Here is a 25144-nt window from a genome sequence, read left to right on the forward strand (position 1 = left end):
CATGGGACCCGAGCCACCCAAAAGAAATGTAATTTACGGGAGGGAGGCACTGTGGCCTAGCACTGCGACCTGTTACGATCTATTGCGCTAACCCTCAAGCCAGGAGCATTATCAAATCCACACCGGCTGACTACACTAAGGTTCGCTGCGTACCCAGGTTTCGAACAGGCAACCACTCTCGTCCCTAGGCTAGCCCCCTCCGTGCGTCGCCAGCCGGCAATCCGGGAATGCTATGGAATGCTGACGAAATGAAGAAATGATGATGGAATTATGTATATGCCTAATATGGGGAAACACGGGAGAACCCCGAGAAAAACCCCACCTGCGACCTTGTCTGCCACAAGTGTCACTATAGATTTTTCAATGAAAAAATCCAAACATGATCGGGACTTGAACCCGAGCCGTCTGCGTGGCAAACCGGAGGTCTGGTCATTCAGCCACCGTAGGGGTTCCTTTTCGCCTACTCCGCTTTAGAAACAAACACATAATCAGGCAGTGTGCATCAGTAACGGACTTTAGGCGACCAGCGAGAGCCGAAAGCTATGATGCTTGCCTTTTACAATCCGCCACTCAGCAATGCTTGTCTAGCTGTGTACGCGTATCGGTCCGGAACATAACCGTCCCAACCGGAGAACAGTGTTGCCAGCTTGATTCTTAAAAATCCGCTGTGAAGCCGTGCAGAAACTGCTAAATCGCTATATTGTCAATGTAAAATTATAATATTTTGCCACTGTGAGTGTTAAAAATACCCGCTAAATCCCTATATCAGCAATACAAATTTCATAAATTTTACCCGCTAAACTAATGCCGAAAAACGCTAGATCTAGCGGAAAACCGCTGAATTGGCAACACTGCCGGAGAAGGTAGAGTTGAAACCTAGATCATATATGTAACAGATAACTCCTCGCTACGTTAAAATCGGCAGCACTTTGAAGAGAACAACCGCCAGGATCGCCACCCGTCCGCCGTAAACGAACACGAGATGGCAGCACAGTCGCTAATGCAATTCAAATGGGTATTATGACGTGACTTCTTATGTAACAACTAGATGGCAGCGTAGTAAACCTGACAAAAGTTGTTAACCTCAAAGCCTATAACCCCCGACATATCTGTTACATATATGATCTAGGGTTGAAAGTTAAAGGGTAGTCTGCATGACTCAGTCGAGTTAATAACGCTCAGGCCACCAATATAATAATGTTCAAGCACGACAAACATTTGCAGATTCTTAATCATGCCACGATAGTGAGATTAGAGATGTTGGTTAACACTCTGATGGTTGTTCATTATTGTCTTCGACAAAATATGGTACCTCGTTTGCAGAATGGCATATCAAATCGAGACATCTTCGAAGTGAGAAGTTTCTATCATAGTTATTTGAGATACAAATTTCGAAGTTATTTTCAGTATCAAAATACTTCCTATAAACGTGCTGACGTCACTAAAGTCCTACCTTGTGTCCAGGACCGTAATGTATGGACTGAAGCTAAGCCTTGCTAGGGACGTGAGAAGCCGCAAAAATAACTTTTCTTCTCTGCATTAATTTATCTTGCTGTTGGTCTAATTTCAGATTTAGCATGGACATGTAGACTCGGTATGATTGCAGATCTTGTGCAGCTAGCATCATCTGCCTTTGAGTCACTCTCATCTGACGTGTCATAGACATAAAAACAGGACATGAATGACATGTGAGCTGCACGACTCATTAAGTGTCACGTTTAAATGACTATTCAGGCGAAACCAGCACTTTTACTTCCGTATGCAAGTACACTGGTTAGCAAAACTTTTGTCTGATATACTGTACAGTTTTTCTCGTTCTTAAGTTGGTAAGATAGTACGACAGTAGCGTAAGCGGCAGGTAGTCTCCCCGCAGGTAACAAACCACCCCTCCTCACAACAGAAAGGTTGAACCAAGCTACTTAGTAAACTTTAAGGGTGCTATTCATAGACATTTCGCAGCACGCGCTACGAGCGTACTAAGCTAGCCCCGGCTATCCACTGGTTACTAGTACAGAATTCAAATCATATCCTATCGCTAACACTGGTTTATGAATACGAAAAACGCTGATCATCCACCGGAAACCCGCGTAAAAAATGTCTATGAATACGGCCCTTAGGGCTATATTCATAGACATTCTTAGCGCGGGCTTCCGATGGATGATCAGCGAACTAACGTTTTTCGTATTCACAAACCCGTGTTAGCGATATGAATTGATATGAATCCTGTACAAGTAACCAGTGGATAGCCGGGGCTAGCTTAGTACACTCGTAGCGCGGGATAGCGAAATGTCTATGAATAGCACAAAGAGAATATGTTTATGCAAATCAAGATTTTCAGGTATAACTCCCTGTAAAGTTGAGTTGAATAATTTCGAGGGAAAAATTGTTCCGGAGCCGGGTATCGAACCCGGGACCTTTGGTTTAACGTACCAACGCTCTACCACTGAGCTACTCGGGAACTCTAACCGACACCGATCCAATTTTTCCCTCTATATCCACAGACCTCAAAGTGGGCTGACAACCGTCAAGCAACCAACTTCGAGTGCACACTAACTCCGTGTGACTTAAATTGTGGTTTTCTGTTAACGAACAGTGACGTGTATTATGCAAATCAAGATTTTCAGGTATAACTCCCTGTAAAGTTGATTTGAATAATTTCGAGGGAAAAATTGTTCCGGAGCCGGGTATCGAACCCGGGACCTTTGGTTTAACGTACCAACGCTCTACCACTGAGCTACTCGGGAACTCTAACCAACACCGATCCAATTTTTCCCTCTATATCCACTTTGAGGCCATGTATTGTGGGTCCCTATCACCACGGCATGGCGCGTCCTCAGGTTGCGGATAGAGGAGACGGCCTCCAGATATGGAGGGTAGCTGCGAATATATTGAATAAGCAGTCGTGGACAGCCGATAAGGGGTGGTCCTCCAGCTTGGGGGTTGGGCGAAGGGCTAACAACCCATCACCGTAAAAAAACAGCTTGTTACGTATCCCTATAATAAGCCTCGGAATAGGACTGATTCTCTGGCACGACCACAGCAAAGGAATAAGGATTTGAGATTTGGCACTTGGAACGTAACTAGTCTTTATAGAACAGGAGGGGTAACATTAGTAGCAAAAGAACTAGCTAGATATAGAATAGACTTCGTGGGAGTACAAGAGGTTAGGCTAGATGGGAATGGCATATCACAAATACGAGATTACTTGTTGTATTATGGGGAAGGAAACAATAATCACCAATTAGGAACAGGATTCTTTGTTCATAAAAGAATAAAATCAGCAGTAAAAAAGGTCGAATTTATCAGTGACAGGTTATCATATTTAGTACTTAAGGGTAGATGGTGCGACATCATAGTTATAAATGCTCACGCCCCTACAGAAGAGAAAGACGACCATATAAAGAATAGCTTCTATGAGGAATTGGAACATACTTTTGATCAGTTCCCTAGATATCACATGAACATTTTATTGGGGGATTTCAACGCTAAAGTAGGACGGGAGGATATTTTTAGACCAACTATTGGAAAAGAGAGCCTACACGCAATTAGTAGTGACAATGGAGTTAGATTAGTCAACTTTGCCACATCGAAAAATTTAATTGTCAAAAGTACAACATTCCCCCATAAGGATATACATAAATATACTTGGACTTCTCCAGATGGATTGACACACAACCAAATCGATCACATCTTGATAGATAAACGGAGACATACTAGTATAGTAGATATTCGAACTTTCAGGGGTGCAGACTGTAATTCTGACCATTATTTGGTGATTGGAGAATTGAGAGAAAGATTATCAGTAGCCAAGCGAGTAGAGCAACAAGTTAATATTACTAAATTCAATATTTTGAAATTAAAGGACGAGGAAGCTAAGCAAAATTATCAGGTCGAAATTTCGAATAGGTTTGCCACTTTAGAAAGTTCCGACGAAGTTGAGAAAGAATTAGATGTTAATAGCGTGTGGGAAAATATCAGAGATAGTATCAAAATTGCAGCTGAGCAGAGCATAGGTTATTATGAAACTAGGAAAAAGAAACCGTGGTTTGATGAAGATTGTTGCATGGTAGTAGAAAGAAGGAAACAGGCAAAATTGAAATTCTTACAGGATCCAGTTGAGGAGAAGAGAGATAATTATTTCAATGAAAGACGGGAAGCAAGTCGTACACTTAGGAATAAAAAGAGAGGTTACTTGAAGGAAAAACTGAATGAGGTAGAAACAAATAGTAAAAATAAAAACATTCGAGATTTATATAAGGGTATAAAGGAATTTAAGAACGGATATCAGCCAAGGGTAAACGTGATCAAGGATGAGAATGGTGACTTGCTTGCAGACTCTCCATCAATCCTAAACAGATGGAAAAACTATTTTGCGCAACTACTAAATGTACATAGGCCAAATAGAAATGATCGGGACGAAATTGAAATACAAACTGCTGAGCCATTTATACCCGAACCCACGCTTTCAGAAGTCGAAATTGCGATAGAAAATCTGAAAAAGTACAAGTCCCCAGGTATCGATCAAATTCCAGCAGAATTAATACAAGAGGGTGGGAGTGCATTATATAACGAAATTTACAAACTTGTACTTGCTATTTGGGAAAAGGAAATTGTACCAGAACAATGGAAGGAGTCCATAATTGTACCTATTTTTAAAAAGGGGGACAAAACCAACTGTGGTAACTTTCGAGGAATATCACTTTTGTTGACGTCGTACAAAATTTTGTCCAATATTCTTTTGAGAAGATTAACTCCGTACGTAGATGAAATTATTGGGGATCATCAGTGCGATTTTCGGCGTAATAGATCGACTATTGATCAGATTTTTTGTATTCGACAGATAATGGAGAAAAAATGGGAGTATAAGGGTACAGTACATCAGTTATTCATAGATTTCAAAAAGGCTTATGACTCTGTTAAGAGGGAAGCATTATATGATATTCGTATTGAATTTGGTATTCCCAAGAAACTAGTTCGATTAATTAAAATGTGTCTCAGTGAAACATACAGCAGAGTCCGTATAGGTCATTTTCTATCTGATGCTTTTCCAATTCACTGCGGGCTAAAGCAGGGAGATGCACTATCACCTTTACTTTTTAACTTCGCTCTAGAATATGCCATTAGGAAAGTTCAGGATAACAGGCAGGGTTTGGAATTGAACGGGTTACATCAGCTTCTTGTCTATGCGGATGACGTGAATATGTTAGGAGAAAATACACAAACGATTAGGGAAAACACGGAAATTTTACTTGAAGCAAGTAGAGCGATCGGTTTGGAAGTAAATCCCGAAAAGACAAAGTATATGATTATATCTCGTGACCAGAATATTGTACGAAATGGAAATATAAAAATTGGAGATTTATCCTTCGAAGAGGTGGAAAAATTCAAATATCTTGGAGCAACAGTAACAAATATAAATGACACTCGGGAGGAAATTAAACGCAGAATAAATATGGGAAATGCGTGTTATTATTCGGTTGAGAAGCTCTTATCATCCAATCTGCTGTCGAAAAACCTGAAAGTTAGAATTTATAAAACAGTTATATTACCGGTTGTTCTTTATGGTTGTGAAACTTGGACTCTCACTCTGAGAGAGGAACATAGGTTCAGGGTGTTTGAGAATAAGGTGCTAAGGAAAATATTTGGGGCTAAGCGGGATGAAGTTACAGGAGAATGGAGAAATTTACACAACACAGAACTGCACGCATTGTATTCTTCACCTGACATAATTAGGAACATTAAATCCAGACGTTTGAGATGGGCAGGGCATGTAGCACGTATGGGCGAATCCAGAAATGCATATAGAGTGTTAGTTGGGAGACCGGAGGGAAAAAGACCTTTAGGGAGGCCGAGACGTAGATGGGAGGATATTAAAATGGATTTGAGGGAGGTGGGGTGTGATGATAGAGACTGGATTAATCTTGCACAGGATAGGGACCGCTGGCGGGCTTATGTGAGGGCGGCAATGAACCTTCGGGTTCCTTAAAAGCCATTTGTAAGTAAGTAAGTATATCCACTTTGAGGTCTGTGGATATAGAGGGAAAAATTGGATCGGTGTCGGTTAGAGTTCCCGAGTAGCTCAGTGGTAGAGCGTTGGTACGTTAAACCAAAGGTCCCGGGTTCGATACCCGGCTCCGGAACAATTTTTCCCTCGAAATTATTCAAATCAACTTTACAGGGAGTTATACCTGAAAATCTTGATTTGCATAATACACGTCACTGTTCGTTAACAGAAAACCACAATTTAAGTAGCCCACTTTGAGGTCTGTGGATATAGAGGGAAAAATTGGATCGGTGTCGGTTAAAGTTCCCGAGTAGCTCAGTGGTAGAGCGTTGGTACGTTAAACCAAAGGTCCCGGGTTCGATACCCGGCTCCGGAACAATTTTTCCCTCGAAATTATTCAGAATATGTTTACTTAGTGGTCTAGTGATATAGATACATTTAATAAACACGGCATTTTGTAGCTCCTCCTCACGCCACGGTTCTTTGCGTTATAATGCGCCTTTAGCTATTTTTCTTTGGCTGTTGTCATGGTAATAACACTACGCTAATAAAATTACATTGATTAAAGGTGGCACTAACAATCAATAGATTGGTATTCTGAAAAGCGGGTAAATAATTTTATTAAGACAAATTGTTATGGGTATGTGTATAATTTAAAACTTGATTGTCAATGATATCCCTTAGGATACAGTAGTCTAATTTATATTTTGCACACATAAAAATGTTTGCATATTACTCTCATGTAATAATGGAATGAAAATGTGGATGTAACGATCTAAAAAAAGAAGCAAAGCATATAGAAATAGCAAATGTCTGTGCTTTCAACACCAAACTGATATTGAAACCTTATCTGATACAACAAAGATGTGTAGATGGAGGAATTGTCCTGTTGAAAAATATAATTTCATCAGATTGCAACATGCGCATGCTAGGTAACATACTTTATTTTCCAGTATGTGGATATATTGCTGGGAAGTCAAATTCTCTTTAATTTTACATAGAGTTTCTCCTCCAGAGAAATCCATCCCCAAACAGCGACAGAAATACGTCCACTGCGTTGTGTTGATGTTACATATTCTGGCTGGAACCTTGTGGACCCAAAAGGACGAAATACCTGAATAGGCCCATGACTGATGTTTGAGAAAATCTTTTAATCTGAAAATATTACATTTTCCCATGGATATTCATAATAATCTTGTGAAAACGCGATGTGGCCTACTCTATGTTTATGTATTTATACGCGCAGGGAAGGTGAAAAATTTTCCTGGAATATTATATAATACTCAAGAGAAATAAACATGTTTTAAACATTTCGGTGCAAAATAGACTCGATGTTTTATTTCTGTCGGTTACATATACCGTTATTGCTCTAAAAGGTTGTCTTTGGTTCGATTAGCTACGTATATACCTACAACTCAGAGTTCAAATACATCCCTTCCCAGGACGACATGTGGAGTGGGGTATGTAGACATATTGTTAACATAATATCTCACAAAGTTCACTTCCACATTATTTCATAGGACAAAAGTTTTGCGAGCCAGTTTACAATGGAACTGAACTAAACGCTTGTATAATTCCTGAGAAAACTTTAATTGCCGATCTAAAAAATTCCTTTATATATTTTACAGAAAATAACATCATCTGATTTTTCATTTAATACCCATGGAAATTGAAGTGGTGGGTTCCAAACTAGTCTAAGAAAAATGACAACAATTAATATTGTTGTTTATTGTTAATAAAATAACATTGACAGAAATACAATCTTAGTTCTTCCCTGAAGGAGTAAAAAACTCGTGCTCAGGGAGATATCTAAACACAAAGATAAACACAAAGATAATTTTTGACACAAACTGGGTCAAAAAAATTACAGGAATAAATTAAATTTAAAAATACAATTTCAATTTTAACAATTTAAGTCATACAAGTACATATACATATTAAAACAATATATATTCTTTAAAAATTAAATTCCTAACGCTATTTTTGAAATTCCTGATACTAAAATTTTCCAAATTTGGGTATTTATCAATTATTTTATTGTATAACCTTGGACCAAAGTAGGTACCATGGCTCAGAGCTGTGCTTTTGAAACACTTTGGTTCCTCTAGTCGTATAAAATCGGATCTTTTAGTTCCATATTTATGATGATACAATTTGAATTTATTACGGTTCTTATGTATGAAGATTAATAAGGCAATATAATAAATCTGTTTAATTTTCAAAACATTAAAATCAGTAAACAAAAGCTCGGATGAGTAATCAATTGGTTTATTAAGGCATATTTTAATGATTCTTTTCTGAATAAGTATTAGTGGAGTGAGATTAGAATTACAAGCATTTCCCCACCCTAAAATTCCATACTGGAGAATGGATTGAAATAAAGCTAAATAAATGAGACGTAAAATATTAAATGGTAAATATGACCGAAGTATAACAAAGATATAAATTGTTTTACGTAATCTATTGCATAAATATGTAATATATTTGTTCCATCGTCAGTGTTGGTCGATCGTAATGCCTAAATACTTAACTTCTGAGGATTCTGTTAATATGGGACATTCACAATTTTGAGAAGAACAATCTGAATGATGAATTTTGAGCCTAAAGGAAGATTGAGGAGATTGAAGACCACTGGACCTTAGTGAAAATGGAACAACAGTTGTTTTGGATGTGTTTAAGGAAAGAGCGTTTGAATCAAACCACTCTTTAATTATCTGTAATACATTATTCGCATTAATATAAGTGCCTTCTCAAGATTGTTCACCAAAAAGAATTACGGTATCATCCGCATATGAATATATAACCCCATTATATTTGCGTAAATCTGTTAATAACAAATCATTTATATAAATCAAGAATAAAATTGGACCAAGAACAAATTTAACGCTCCTAGTGCCTGCATATGTTTTTTTTTCAAATGGATCTAAGTCAAGACTGTTAAATAAACGTACAGAGTTATTATATAGGCTTGAAAAGGATAAATTAAAAGTGAATAAGAGTAAGTTAAAAACTTAAAAAATCGACTTCGGACACTTTGGAATCCACCTCTTCAATCGCTAAACCAAGTTTGTTGACAACTACGGCCTTAATGCACTATAGCCACTGGCGTAGCTCTGTCGGTTAAGGCGCTTGCCTACCGATCCGGAGTTTCGCTCGGGCGCGGGTTCGATTTCCGCTTGGGCTGATTACCTGGTTGGGTTTTTTCCGAGGTTTCCTCCAACCATAAGACAAATATCAGGCAATCTATGGCGAATCTTCGGCCTCATCTCGCCAAATATTTCACTATCACCAATCTCATCGACGCTAAATAATCTCGTAATTGATAGAGTCGTTAAATAACCAATAAAAATGCACTTTATCTTCCCTTTGCTCAACCCTCGTTGATACCCGCAGCGATGATGAACATTAGTTACTAGTTTCACTGCCACTACTACGTACAACCCAATTTTTCATTCTGTTCATGTTCATTGTAGTTTTATTTTGGGTAGTTTTCTTTAAAAATAAATTATCCATTATCAATAGTTACATCGCATTCACTGATCACTTAACAAACTCAACCGCGACCAAAACGATCACTGAAACTGAATGTTAATAAGCAGAGACCGGAACTTTGGCAGAATGCCTTTTTAAATGTGTTAAATCTATTTACATTTTGAAAGTAAACCTGTTCGAATTATACGTTTGTGACTGAAACGTCACAGTTTTATGTTGCCCTTTTCTGCCTCCTTTAATATAAATGCCTAATTTACAAAATAGATGCTTTTTTGCCTTTATTTATTTATCTATCATTTATTAATTTGTTATTAAAAATTGCCTACAGGTATATTTTAATTTATTTCTATAACTGCTACAATGAAAGTGACTTCACCGAATGTATATTATTGTCTTTCAGTCAGTTCATATTCTCTTTGCAACAATGAGTGCTTCCGTGCAAAAATGTATAACAGTAAGCGTTTTAATTATCGCTTGTGTTTATTTGACAAGGCAACAATGAATGCGGGTCTAACGTTATTTTTCTTTCAGTTTTCATTGGGCGTTGTTGTAGCTAGCTAAATATTTCATAATGGCAACAAACGAGTACAACCAAACAAAAATGCACTTTCCAAGGCTACTGGGAAGAAGATTTCTTTGCTTCCAACAGTAATTGCAACATTGGGTCGAAAATCTCAATTTGCATACGATTTGCTGCCGAAATCCCTTTGTGGAAAGTGCAAGGTTGTGGGTCTAATGCAAGGTTCTTGTAATTGCCTTTTATTGCGTATTTTAGCTATTTATAATGCCTTTTCTTGCCTAAACTTCCGGTCTCTGTTATTAAGGTTACTTTTAAATTCCGTAACAAATTTAATAAATTGTTTATGAAAAGATGTTGATTATTATTAATAATAATATCTTAAGTGATATAGTGATATTAGTTGAATACACTGTTAAAATTTAAATGTTAATTCCATATTGGGAATAATTATGACTAGAGTCCGGGCGTTTGGCAAAATACCTTTTTTACTGGGTGGAAGTAAATCATTATTTGCATAGATATAAATGTAATTTGGAGTAAATCAAAGTGATAGGGTCAATTTTTATTTTGCCTTTTTAAAGGTGTTTCTTACTAATAACTTCCTTTCTTTTTGTCATTTTAAAGCAATATTTCTTGTTTATTTTCAATTTTCTAATTAATTGTAATGTAATGTGTATGAAATTTAAATATTTAAAACAGTAACTAACTTTACTAACAATAGTAAATAAAAGTAATTTATTTCTGCTAATAATCGTGCTTTAATACTATTGGTGTAATATGAATAGGTCTAATTATCGACAATCCACAGTTACAAAATTAATATAATATTGTCATGTCTTCACGGTACCAACAATCAGCTTTATAATTTTAAAATATTAAGTTCGTTCTCATAGAAGCCTTGACAAACTCCTTGATTTATGACTGTTTCTCGTGAAAGCTTTCCATTTCTCCCAAGTAATACGAAAAGTCCGGTATTTTACACGTTAGAATACAGTAGAGTTTCTTGCTGTCAAGAAGAAATCCATATGTACTGTTCGATTCCAAGTTATGTATCGCAGACTCATTCGTGTAGTCAGGCATTACAGAAAAAAGAAAAACAGCGAGAAGTGGTAAGGACTGGAGAAGAAATGATTGCATCTATCGACATTCTTAATATTGTGTATGCTGATATCATTTCTTTCGTCTTCTTATTACTCACTGGCCAATATCTTATATGTAACTCCATTTCTGGAATCTGTAGAGCAAGTCAGTGCAATTGGGTGGAGCGAATGAGCGGAGCCTATCATTGCGGGAGTGTGTTGCGGGCTGCATCGACTCGCGGCCGTTAAGAGGTAAGATTCGCGTGACATCTTAAACTGCAATTGAATTATCCCCACTCTGCAGTCGCTCGCTCCCTTCACACTTTCCCCAGAGCGGTCATTGGACTGACCCCCTCCACTCACCAATTGCGCAAAGGACTGAAACTTCTATACTATACATATTCCAGAAACGGAGTATAGCTGCCAGGATTGTTCTGTGGCTAGAGCGCTGGACTCATAATCCTGTGAACCCATACCCGGTTTACCGTGATTTATGACTTGTGTTGTCCAAGCCCGTGGTCCAGATAACACAGGGGTTTTCCCCGGGAACTCTGGTTCCCTGTGACATCCCAGCAAATCTCCATCATCTCATCCCGAGTGTAACTTAGACCAGCCTTCTATGGCACACCTTGGGCAACGACTCTGCCGATAAATTGGTTTAAATAATTGGCTTGATATGTGAATAACAAACAGCCAGTACCCTCCATTAGGCAATATATTATATAGCCTTAATTTTCCTGCTATTTTCCTTAGTGTACTCGTCTCTGAAGTTTGCAGAACATATTTTATTTTCAGCAGCATAAGAATGGGCTTGACTACTGTTTTATAAATGCTGGTTTTGACTTCAGCCCTTAGATACTTGTCATTTAAATTTCCAGAAATTATGGCTGCTTTATTGGCTTGATTTTCGACTGCATTTTCTACTTTTCCATTACTTTCGAACTCCACATCCAAGTATTAAGTTGACCTGTTTTATGCTTTAGCACAGCGTGTTTTTAACTTTTTTCAGCATGTGGAACACTAAAGGTGTAATTTAAAATCCCGCGACACAATCATATAATCTAAATCAGTGATTCCCAACCAAGGGGGAATTTTCAGGTATTTAGAAGGGAATGTGTCTTTACTGAAGGTTTACTTGAGCCGCGTTCGCTGAAAGTTGACTCCTGTGGACTCACTTTTTTCCGACTCTTTTCACTCTACTTTTCCAACTTTTGCTACGGCAACCTTTACTATTTTCATTTTCTCGCGGCACACCATTGGATCATTTCCGTTCCCGGAACACTGGTTGAAAATGGCGGATTTAGCATTTAATTCCAGTTTGCATCCTACACGATATTTACTTGAAGTTAAGATTTTAGTTCCATTTTGTGATATGGAACTTAAATTTTTCACAGCTGAGGTGGAATTAGTACAGTAGCCTCTGCAAGTTATCTTCTAAGTTAGCAGTTTTAATTTATTTGAATTTATTAAACTTGCTGAAATTACAAATTACACATACAAGTTAAAATACAGTATATAGTTTTCATCCAAAAGGACAAAAAACTGCAAACATTATGAAGAAAGATGGAGCGTGTGAAATGGACAGACAGACAGAATAAGAAACGAAGCTGTGTTGTAAAAAATGAGTGAAGAAAGAATGACGCTGAAACTGATCAGGAAGAGAAAAAGTAATTGGTTTGGTCACTGGCTGAGAAGAAACTGCCTACGGAAGGATGCACTGGAAGGAATGGTATATATATATATATATATATATATATATATATATATATATATATATATATATATATATATATAACCTGGTAGAGATAGCGCCATCAGGCCTTCTCTTCCCCTCTACCAGGGGATTTCAACTACAATATTAAGGATACAATTACAATTAATATTACGTTTACAAATACAGTAACAATCAAAATACTAAAAAATTAACTGATTAATAAAGGCTAGACAGTTTATTGTAGAAGTAAAGAACAAAGAAAGATTTTTTACTTAAGTAAAAATTAAACCTAGAATAAAATTATATAGCGATGAAATTACCGGATATTGAAATATTTTGTGATAGAATGAGGTAACTATTTACAAGAAGCCATGTCTGAACGAGTCTCAATTAATGACCAAGTGCCTAGTAAATTTGTGTTTGAATTCAATTTTATTTCGAAAGTCCCTGATGCTATCAGATAGCGAATTCCATAGAGTCTTGGCAGGGTTATTGTGAAAGAGGATGAATATGAGGAAGTGCGGTGGGATGGTATTGTTAGTATTGTTTCATGACGAGAGCGTGTGTTCAGATTGTGGTGGGAAGAAAAGTAAGTGAAGCGAGACGACAGGTACGAAGGAATAGAAGAGTTCAATATTTCGAAGAGAAGGAGAAGTGAATGTAAATTTCTTTTCTTATCCAGTTTAAGCCAACCTATTCTTCCAGGGTTGGGGTAATATGATCATATTTGCGAACATTGCTTACAAAACTTAGGCTACACACAAATTATGAGCATGTTGAAGTTTCGTTGAAGGAATGGGAGAAGAGTACGGGGCAGAAGACGATATCAGATGTTAGACGACATTAAGATATATGGATCGTATGAGGAGACTAAGAGGAAGACAGAAAATAGAAAAGATTGGATAATGCTAGGTTTGCAGTGAAAGACATGCCAGCTGACAGGTATGTATGTATGTATGTATGTATGTATGTATGTATGTATGTATGTATGTATGTATGTATGTATGTATGTATGTATGTATGTATGTATGTATGTATGTATGTATGTATGTATGTATGTATGTATGTATGTATGTATTTTTTAAATATTAGTTGAACAGTAAATCCCATTACAATACAAGTAATACTACATGCCTTGCTACCTGTATGTTTACAAAATACACATTATGCCTCGTTTCTGTCACTCTTTAGGCGTATGTAGGTTATTTTGTTGTGAAAATTTGAGTCTCTCACTATATCTAATGCCTATTATTATCTAACCTAGATTAAATTATCCTACGTTTACTCGTCTAAATTTATAGCACTGACATCGTTTATGAATGTATATGTATGTATGTATGTATCTGTGTATTTTTTTTAATATTAGTTGAACAGCATGTCCCATTACAATAAAGGTAATACTACATGCCTTGCTACCTGTATGTTTACAATATAACACATTATGTCTCGTTTCTGTCACTCTCTAGACGTATGTAGTATGTATGTATGTATGTATGTATGTATGTATGTATGTATGTATGTATGTATGTATGTATGTATGTATGTATGTATGTATGTATGTATGTATGTATGTATGTATGTATGTATGTATGTATGTATGTATGTATGTATGTATGTATGTGTATGTATGTATGTATGAATCGTTTTTGAGCAGCATGTTCCATTACAAATGAGAAGTAATACTACATACCTAGGTTTATCTTCAAGTAGGGTAAACATTGGTAATTTCGTGATAATTTCATGAAAACTAATTTAAAATGCAAATGTGTAAATATATCCTTATTCCGATTTTTTCATCTAAAAGACGATAAGTTGCTGTACAAATCTGGAGACATAAAAGATTGGATACGTTCTTGAATATGTGCCAAAAACCACTTTTACAACTTAAGCTGAAAGGTTGGTTATTTCGTGATAACCTTGGTAATTTCGTGATATTGCATTGATAATTTCGTGAGAGGTAGAAGAATTGTGGAAAAATTCATTAAAGTCAAATGAAATTCTCATTTATTGTTACAAGACTTCAAACATAGTAATTCCGTCTAATATTCATAGCAAGAAAACACAGAAATACATATCAACACATAATAAGAATGAAATCAAAGTAAAAATTGAAATTGAAAAGGGATCTTCTTTGCCCTGAAAGGGTGAACACTTTTATTACGGACTTTACTATAGCCTATAATACTAGGGTAACTCCAAAAGCAATGCATAACGTTTGTTTAAAAATTATATTTATATTGTAGATGCATCCTTAAGGAACAAAATGTCACTTTTCCACATAATCCCTGTCCCTTTCAACTGCCTTACGTAACCTAGGAACGAGGGCCTGTAGACCAGCACGGTAAAAGTCTGAACCAACACGTCTGAGCCACTCTTTAGCAGAGTGCACAAGGGAGTCATTTTCTAACCTCGTTCCGCGAAGGGATCCTTCAGTTTACCAAAGAGATGGTAATCGCACAGTGCCAATTCAGGACTGTAAGGCGGGTGTTTCAGTGTTGTCTATCCGAATTTTCTCATCTGGTCTGTGGTCTTGTGACTGACATATGGCTGTGCGTTGTCGTACAATAGCAGAACATCCTGCTTCTCCCGATGTCGTCGAACACGACTCAGTCGAACTTGAACTTTCTTGAGAGTTGCAACTTACCCGTCAGAATTAATGGTGGTTCCGTGTGGCATGATGTCCACAAGCAAGAGTCCTTCTGAATCGAAAAAAAAAACAGTAGCCATAACGTTCCTGCCGAAGGTGTACTTTTGAATTTCTGTTTCTTTGGTGAATTTGCATGATGCCACTCCATTGTCTGCCTCCATGGTGGAGCCATGTTCCATCTTCTGTCACAATTCTTGGAAGTCATCTAGCACTTATCTTTGACAGTTAGTATGATAACAAATCAAACAGAAGCTACACTGAACCAATTGCGTCTCCGTTTTCTTTTTTGTTATCACATCTTGTCTTCAGATTTCTAAAATTCCTATTGTAATACATTTTATACTATTTTAAAAATTGTAACACTTAATGCTCAACAAAATTTCGCCTCAAACAGCTAAGATTTCTATCAGTAAAGCTAAGCCTATATGGCGACTACAGATGTATCTAAAATTCCAAAAACATTTCCTAAAATTTCATGAAGATACAATAAATCTTTGTACCAGATATCATATGCTTACCTTTAGTAATAAGCCTGTAATGTAATTACAAACATCCACAAAATTTATACGCCTGAGAAGTCGACGCAAACTTGCTCTCTCCAAAAATAAAAGCTCACTGAAGCAACTACAATAGTCACACAAAGCATAGCTGTATGTTTCTGGGAACTGGACAACATATGCAATCCCTTGGCGGAAATTTGGATCTCGTAACACCATTGGTTAGTTCACAAAGGAGCAAAGAAAAAGTATCACGAAATAACCACTGCCACGAAATTACCAATGTTTACCCTACATTATCGATTTATATTATATACTGTTATGTTGCTATTCTAGGTTAAGTATGGATTAGTGTAGTTCATCTACGTGTGTAACTGCCAAGATAATATTGGTACTTCTTAGTCTAACTTATTTTCCTATTCTTAACCTATGAAGTACAAGAATCTATTTATATATTCTAGCATTTAAATATTTACACTATTTACATATTTACTATCTTTTTGATGAGTCTATTTTCAAATAAATTATATCCTCTAATATTCTAGCTCATTTACAGAATATAAGTAACCTATTTTCGGCCCTTATCACTTAATTCTGACTTTTAACCTCTTTATCTTCCCAAATAACATCCTTATATAGCCTACTAGCCAGCCTACTGTAGTTGTTCGAAGTCTATACTATTTGCATACTTTATAAGAAATTTTACATAACTTTTCATTAATTTTGTCTTGTCCACAGGCCACTTCCCACCACATTTATGTATAGCCTAGACTGGATTAGTGTTTCTCTTTCCTTTCCTAATTTCGTATGCATGTATGTAGTAGGTTATTTTACGACGCTGTATCAACATCTCAGGTTATTTAGCGTCTGAATGATATGAAGGTGATAATGACGGTGAAATGAGTCCGGGGTCCAGCACCGAAAGTTACCAGCATTTGCTCATATTGGGTTGAGGGAAAACCCCGGAAAAAACCTCAACCAGGTAACTTGCCCCGACCGGGAATCGAACCCGGGCCACCTGGTTTCGCGGGTAGACGCGCTAACCGTTACTCCACAGGTGTGGACTGTATGTATGTATGTATGTATGTATGTATGTATGTATGTATGTATGTATGTATGTAGCCATCATGTGGGTAGCATGTGATGATAAAGTTTTTGTGCGAGATCGTGCGTATTTACTTGTTTTCCGCACAGAACCAATACGCGGTAAGTGTGAAATACCACATTCAGTATTCCCAACGTAACACACATAACAATTTCGCTCTTCTTACCGCTTAAGCGCGACATTCATTTTGCTGCTTTAGGCTTTTAACATATTATTTTTAGAGACGTTTAACATAGTAATAATTATAAATTGGAAACTTACCACTGCAATTTCACCTAAATTGCACTGTTAATTATTGTTTTTAAATATTTGCAAAAATTAGGTAAAATCTACTACTCCACGAAAGCTATTGTGTTCCTGATACAAGTAACATTACGGAAGCCGTGAAAAAATCAACAAGACTCCAGATGCCGATGTTATTACTGCAATATGTTATATAAATAATATTGTTAAAATATTAAAATGAAAAATAAATCATTACATAACCTTACCGTTTGTTTTAAGTTCGCATTTATAGACTGGGGGAAAAAAAAAAGACAGACGTATATCACGGCCTGCTGGAGTATAGATATTTTTGTTTTCTAAAATTGCCGTCATTAAACAGAAACCAAGATGGAGATTTCATTGCAACTAATTAGAAATTCGTCTTTCACGTATGTAATAAACGATCTTCGCACAAAATAATGTACGATACACGAGCGGTATGTATGATTTCATGTTCTCGGAAATTAAAAAAGCTCAACTACGTTTCGCTTTTTCAATCTTTTCCTCTAACATGAAAACGTCAACATACCGCTCTTGTAATGTATATTACTATTATTTCCAATTTTACATTAAAAGCGAAATTCAACGTTCTTTCTACGTTGTCTTTAATTGTTTCTTGTGTTTCGTTATAAAATCAGGTACAGTAATTTATTTTTCTGAACTACGTTTGTAACTTTAACTGTTACATAAGCGAACAGCCCGTCACTGCAACATGCACCTGCCAGTAGCTGAGCTTGCTGATCAGATAGGACGAATGCGAATAATCTCAGCAAGGAGTGGAAGGACGGTAAGAACTGCAGTTTGCAAATTACTGTATAATTTAATCTGCCTTCAGCTCGAGTTTAATTTAACTTAAACGATTATTACCGTTAGGAGCGAGAGTGGAGAGGACTTGGCGCGGCCTGCGTTGCCTGGAAACAGGTTCCAGATGTTACTTTCATCCGCGGAGCAGTGAGAGTGCAGGCGTATGGCTGGACACTGAGTTCTTTGGAGTGCCGTGTCTTTGTGTTTCCACTGACCCAATTACGTAAACAACGAGTTATATTACCAAATTGTACTTCGCCAATACACTAGGCTAGGTGATCGCAACGGCCACAGAACGGTTTAAAGGGCCGAAATTTTGTAAATAGATAATGATGAAAATTTCTTGTGTATTGAATCATTTTCAAAATTAAATCTCGCAACTCTTACAGACGTCTATTCTAACAGTTCCGTCCATAATTATCTTCGAATTTGCTTTCAAACATAAATATTGATTCATGATAAATTCTGATTATCATTCTTATGATACTCGAAATATGAACGCCATAACGTCATGCTACTAAACTTTTTGAATCGTCTCCCATTTACTTATCTTCCAAAATCTTTAATTCGCTTCCGGCCATCATCTGCAGTCAGAAAACAGAAAATTCCTTCCGAAACTCTCTGAAGCATTTCCTCGCAAACCATTGTATTTATAAGTTGGAAGAATACTTCTTAAGGAACTATGCACAAACGGACAACTAATATAGGCACAGTACTATAAACTCAGCATACATTGTTTTCACATAGGTTTTTATCATACTCCTTATTTCTGTACCTCCTGCTGTGCTATATACCTCGATTTGTTTGCTCAGCTCTGTTACTAGTTCTGTGGATTATTGTAAATTTTATTCCATCGAAGCGTTACCACAGTCTAGTATATAGTCACGTAACTCAATACGTAGGATATATGCATCCATAGAAAGTTGCTAACCACTAGGATCGCTACTATCCCTTCATCACAGACAATGCGAAATAGTACCGGCACAGTCTACTGTTTCTAGTACCACAGTCTAGTAAATACAGCCACGAAGCTCAATACGTAGTAAATATGCTCCATAGATAGTTGCTAACATCTAGGATCGCTAATCACCTCATCACAGACAATGCGAAATAGTACCTGCAAAGTTTATTGTTCCTAGTACCACAGTCTAGTATATACAGCCACGAAGCTTAATACGTAGTAAATATGCATCCATAGATAGTTGCTAATCACTAGGATCGCTACTATCACCTCATCACAGACAATGCGAAATAGTACCTGCATAGTCTATTGTTCCTAGTACCCTCATAAACTCAAGCTTCGTGACTGTATATGCTAGACAGTGGCGTTACATTAAATGTGACTGGTCGTGTGCACTCCACACTTGCTATTTTGATTGGAATGTTTATTATAAACATTATGTTCATGTTCATGGCAGTGACTTACCTCTTTCATCTTCGCAAAACACACAAATTGTATTACCTTTATTGCAAGGAGAACAACGCGGATATTAATCTATTTAGAAACAACTGAACATTTCAGGTTACAGCAACATAATGAACCGCCATTAATCAATAACAAAATGGATGTTTTCTCTATCGTAATTGAATGAACCAGATATGGTAGGAATAAAACAAATGAATTGTAGAAGAAAACTAAACATTTGAGGTTATACACATATGCATGAGTATAGGTTTTTAGCATTAAACTTAAGGTTATAGGTCTAATAATTTTATTATCTCTTTTTCCATCAACTCTTATTTGTAATAGTTAATGGTACAATAATTGTTATAATTTATAACTGTTCCATGTTGAAAGTTAGTTGTTAGCGTTTGATTGCTGCAATTGTCTTGGATGAATATGTATGAGTACAGGCTTACTTTCGAAGCAGAGATATTGGTAGAAGAAAATGAACGTAAGAGAAAAAAATTATCGGTTAATAATTTTAGAGCACCTTGCTATGTACTATCAGTATAATCAGATTCTCATACGTCAATCGAATGTCAGTGAGCTGGTTGATTTGCTGTATGGCGCTCGCTTGGAATTATCATTGAAATTGTTGTAATCAAGCGGTAATAGAGTGTGAAAACTGCGTTGTAATAGATCTGGTCGACTTCAGGCATTTACAGAAGCAGAGCTTGCTTGAGAGACCTGCGTTGAAATATCCCGTTAGCCTTGGCTGTCTATCGCCTTGATAAGTCACGGCAGGGTTGACCATTCTCTTCAGTTGCATGCCAATAAAATGTTTCACTTTATTTTACTGTTTCAAACGCAAGGAATTTCATTTCCATTGTTAATAGCAAGTATATATCTAGGTACATTTCAGCATAAAATACAAGAGAAAGCAGTGCTTTTCGAAAGGCACTTGGTCTGTACAGATCTGAGAAGATAAAAAGAGAGGAGAGAGCAATCCAAGTAAATATGCTAAAAATCGGTGCGACGGATATGACGTCAAACTACACCTTCTATGCCCCATAATCCTCCGCGAAATATCGCCAATTGCCAAATATTCAATTACTACTATCGTACGTAAACGGTTTAAAATGGTTGTGGAGGTAACAGGAGTATTAGCAGATTATTATATCAATGCACATTTCATTGGATATTTTTTAAGTGTTACGGTTGTGACATGGACTGAACATTTCATTTCCACATACTTTCTTTTATCAAGAAGGATGTTGGCACTCCTTTACATGTTAAAGCATAGGGGGACATATCAAGGACATATTCTACATTTAAGCTGAGTAGAATATTATTAGCTTATTTATAAAAAATAACATCTGCTGAACTTGATACACTTTTGAAATATTCACAACACGAAACAATTTGTAATCGTAATAATATGAACAAAACAGCTGATAAACACACCGGGAAAAGAGATGAACTATGGGTAATTTGACGGCCATACTTATACACCCTTTTTGGTTCCACCGTTTCAAGCTTATGGCCCAGGATTGATGTAGATAGACTTTCGGACAGTTTTGCTCAACAAACAAACAATAAAAGTTAAGTTTCGAATTTCTCACTAAAATTAAAAAAAAAATAAAATAAAAACAGCTTAAACATTTTTAGATAAAAAATTGGAATAAGATTTTTTTTGATCAAAGTTGTAAGGTTTTATACTTACATATTTTAAAAACATCATGTACGACTTTCAGCATTTCATCAAAGGTTTGGTTGAACCGTAATAACTTAGTACGGTAGTTCCAAAGAGAAAACGTGTGGTCGGAATTTTAAAGAGCTGTAAAAGCTGATAGTTCATACGGATATTTGCGGGTAAGTAGTAGTCCATTATGCAATATTTCCTTATATATATTTTACATATCCTATTTAAACGAAGATTATGAAAGGAAATATTTTTAAGTTCGCTGAGTCATAGGTTCTTTTCATCTATTGCCACCTTGGCTTATGTATAATTTTCAGGTGGAAAAGGACTTAAAACGTTGATGCGTTCATACCAATTAATTAATTACTGCTTCTCTAATTGTATTGAAAGCATTTTTATGCGAATTCAAATATCTATTTATCAGCTATTTCCCTAAGAAATGGACAGACAGACAGACAGACAGACAGAAGAATGAATGAATGAATGAATAAATAAATAAATAAATTAATAGATGAATGAATGAATAAATAAATAGGTAAACTAATAAATAATTAAATGAATGAATGAATGAATAAAGAACTAAATAAATGTATAAATAGGCTAAATCCGCGAACAAGCTAAATAAATACACAAATAAATAAATTTATGGAAAGCAAAAAGTACAAAAATCAGTTCTTTTGGTCATAAAACACAAATCAGTTTTTTTTTTGTCAACTGGAACTTCAAATACAACTCAAAATGAAATGTAGACATTAACAAGTCGCTTTTATAGTTAGCAGAGCGTCGGCTTACGTTGACCGCGTATCCGAGTTCAAAACTCGGCAATGGTGAAGTTTCATGTGTGGTGGACAAAGATAAAATTATGAGAGGTTTTATACAGGTTCTCCCGTTTTTCCTAGGTCATAACTAACATTGTCTACGATTACTGACCCCGTCTCGAAAAATAGGGCATCTCTAAACATAACTTCGGTCTAAGTGCCCTTTTTCCAGCCATCGCCTCAATTACAATCGAGCCACATAGGAAATTTGCACTTTTGTTATTGATCCGACCATTAGGCTGGAATAGGCAGCAGAAGTTGATTTAGAAAAGAAAAGAATATATGAACCTTGCATTCCTGACCTCAGTAGGTAGGGCCCACATGATTAGTAATTTGCAGATCAATCCACCGCTGTGGAATAACGGTTAACATGTATGACCGTGAAACGAGCGAGCTCGGGTTCAAATCCTGGTTAGGACAAGTTGTTTTTTTGTTTTTTGCTTTTTTTCCGATGCTTACTGTCATCCACTTGAAGCAGAATGACTGGGTAACTTTTGGCGTTGAACCTCGGACCCATTTCGCCTTCATTAATTTCAATTTCGTGTATCATCTTCAATATCTGTGTACCCATGAAGATTAATTTTTGGTTCTACAGAATTATCTGTTATGTTTACCATTTGTTAATAATGAGTGCGCTCCTTGCGTGATGACTTAAATTTTTCCATTAATAACAAATCATCTTCAATAGTTCCAGGTCGACCAGGAGATTTTGACAGCAGTGCCTACAGCTGTCACCTGTTTCGGGGAACTGTACAAATCCCAGGGAACCTTACAGACTTCTACAGATCTTCGGATCAAAGGATTCAGAACATAAGTACGTGAACTGCGAACAGATGCCATTGATCTGAGGAGGCGGCATATTAATAGGAAGACGATGGGGGGCGTTTCTACGTGCGCGTGAACTTCGGTAGAACTGGTTGCCATAGCCAAATCGGTAAGATGGCAATGGCATCAAGCAGTGAATCACATGCTTACATAAGTATGTTTTCTAAGGACTCCAATGATCGTTCTAAGATAAAGAGACTGCAAAACAAGCCTTAGGCTGAGGTGCTTGTTTACAGACCCTCCTTCGGGGGGGGGGGGGGAAACTGGCAGGTAGTCGAATTACTAACGGATCAAGAGCTGCAGTTCCGAAATTTGTAGTTTTTTTTTTCAAAATCAATAAATTGTCAATTTCCCTTTTAAAACATATCTGCATTTCTGTTCTAAGAGACTTTATGTATAGACCATATTTATTGTTTATCACCGTTTGTATTCTTAATGTCTGGAATTTTTGTCATTCAGATGTTGTGTATTATGTCTTTGATGTGTTATTCCATTGATAATGTTCCTTTTTTGTTGGTTTTATTATTATATCAGTTCTTTTTTTGAATGCTGGATCTTGTTTGGTGAATTATTTCTGTAGTCAGTTGTGTACAATGAATAGATTTTTTTCTCCGTCTTTTAGTACGATATCTAGAATTCTTAATATTATTTAAGGGAACCCGGACGTGAGTTTTCTACATTTTTAACACACACACGATATGTGTGTATGTATATATATTTCCCTCTGGAAATATCAAAGATATCTGCATGACTTTTTCACGTAAAATGAAGTGAATAAGCATTGAAAAGTACAATGAAATTCTTTAAGTTGTTTGCTCGCAAGAACAATTTTAATTCTGTATAAAAATTTATTGAAAAATTAAAAAAAAAACTATTACATCAAAGTACCAATATTTCAAAAACCCATTCAACTACAAGTATAAAATTTTGCATGACACTTGAGAATGCCAGAATATTAATTTATTGCCAGTTTCATATAATGTAGGTGTAAAAACTTGTAATCCAGAAATAATTTTGTTGATTAAAATTATTAATTTAAAATTTAAAAATTTCATTAATTAATTTTTCATGTAAAATGATCTCAATAGTATGTAGCAATTTTTAGACATAATATAATTCTCCCCTCATTCTTGATACAAGGAAATGAGAACTTCTCCTATGTGATTAATTAATCCAGAATGCAGAATTAAGATTTTTATTGTGATCAAAGTATTTAACTAATTTGAATGTCCTTTTGAATATTTATTCACTATTCTATGCTAAATTTACGTGAACAATTTCCTGTCGATAACTTTGATATTTGCAGAGAAAGAAATATAAAATATATGTGTTGAAAATGTAGAATATTAACGTCTGGGTCCCCTTAAAGACAATTATTTTGTTTTGCAATATTTATTTAAAAACATGCATACACACATGAGGAGCATAGTATCAAAGTTAGACAACTCCATTTTTTGCGATTTCGAGATATCGATTGTTTCTCACAGAATTTTGTATTCTGAATGAGATTCTAGAACTGTTTAGGTTCAAAAACGGACAGAACAGAGCGAAAATAGCACTTAATTGTGCGCTTTAGAATCAAAATGTAGACAACTCCACTGTGGCTTGGTTTAAATTAGGACAATTCCTTCAGTAGACAATGAGAAGCCCACATTTGTACCACCTTTTCCCATCATGCATCGCGAATCCAACATGGCTAATTGTTTATATAATCGGTTTGTGGATGAATAAGTACTGTTTTACGTAAATTTGTTTTGAAACCGAGTTAGAAGAGACTTAGATTTAAAAATAGACAATTTCACTTTAAATATGGCTTCATTTGGTTTAAAAATAGACAACTCCATGACTTAGTTTCAGAGATGGACAACTCCACTTTTTAAACTTAAAATGCTGCGACCTGAATATTAATTTTAATCACATTTTTAGACTGAAAAAATGTTTCTATGTCCCATGTTAAAAAAATACAAATAACGGTGACATTGGTTTCCAAGGATCTAGTTTTTCGCCTCTCCTGTAAAAAAAAAAAGCAAAAGTGGGATCGTCCAACTTTGGTACCAAGCTCCTCACATATATATACAAAGGATCTTAAATTTTCCAAGACTGAGTGTAGTCTAAAGTTACTCCTTTTGGACAAACAGCAAAGCCTCAGAGAAAAACTCTAGTCATAAATTAAGGTATGCATATTAAATTTATGCTTCAGATAATACTGCGAGAAAGAAAAAAAACAACTGTTAGAACAAGGGATCGTAAAATACATAACGACAACACTAAAATAACAACTCGAGTTTT

The sequence above is a fragment of the Periplaneta americana genome, chromosome 7 (genome assembly GCF_040183065.1).
Source record: "Periplaneta americana isolate PAMFEO1 chromosome 7, P.americana_PAMFEO1_priV1, whole genome shotgun sequence".
Lineage (NCBI taxonomy): Eukaryota > Metazoa > Arthropoda > Insecta > Blattodea > Blattidae > Periplaneta > Periplaneta americana.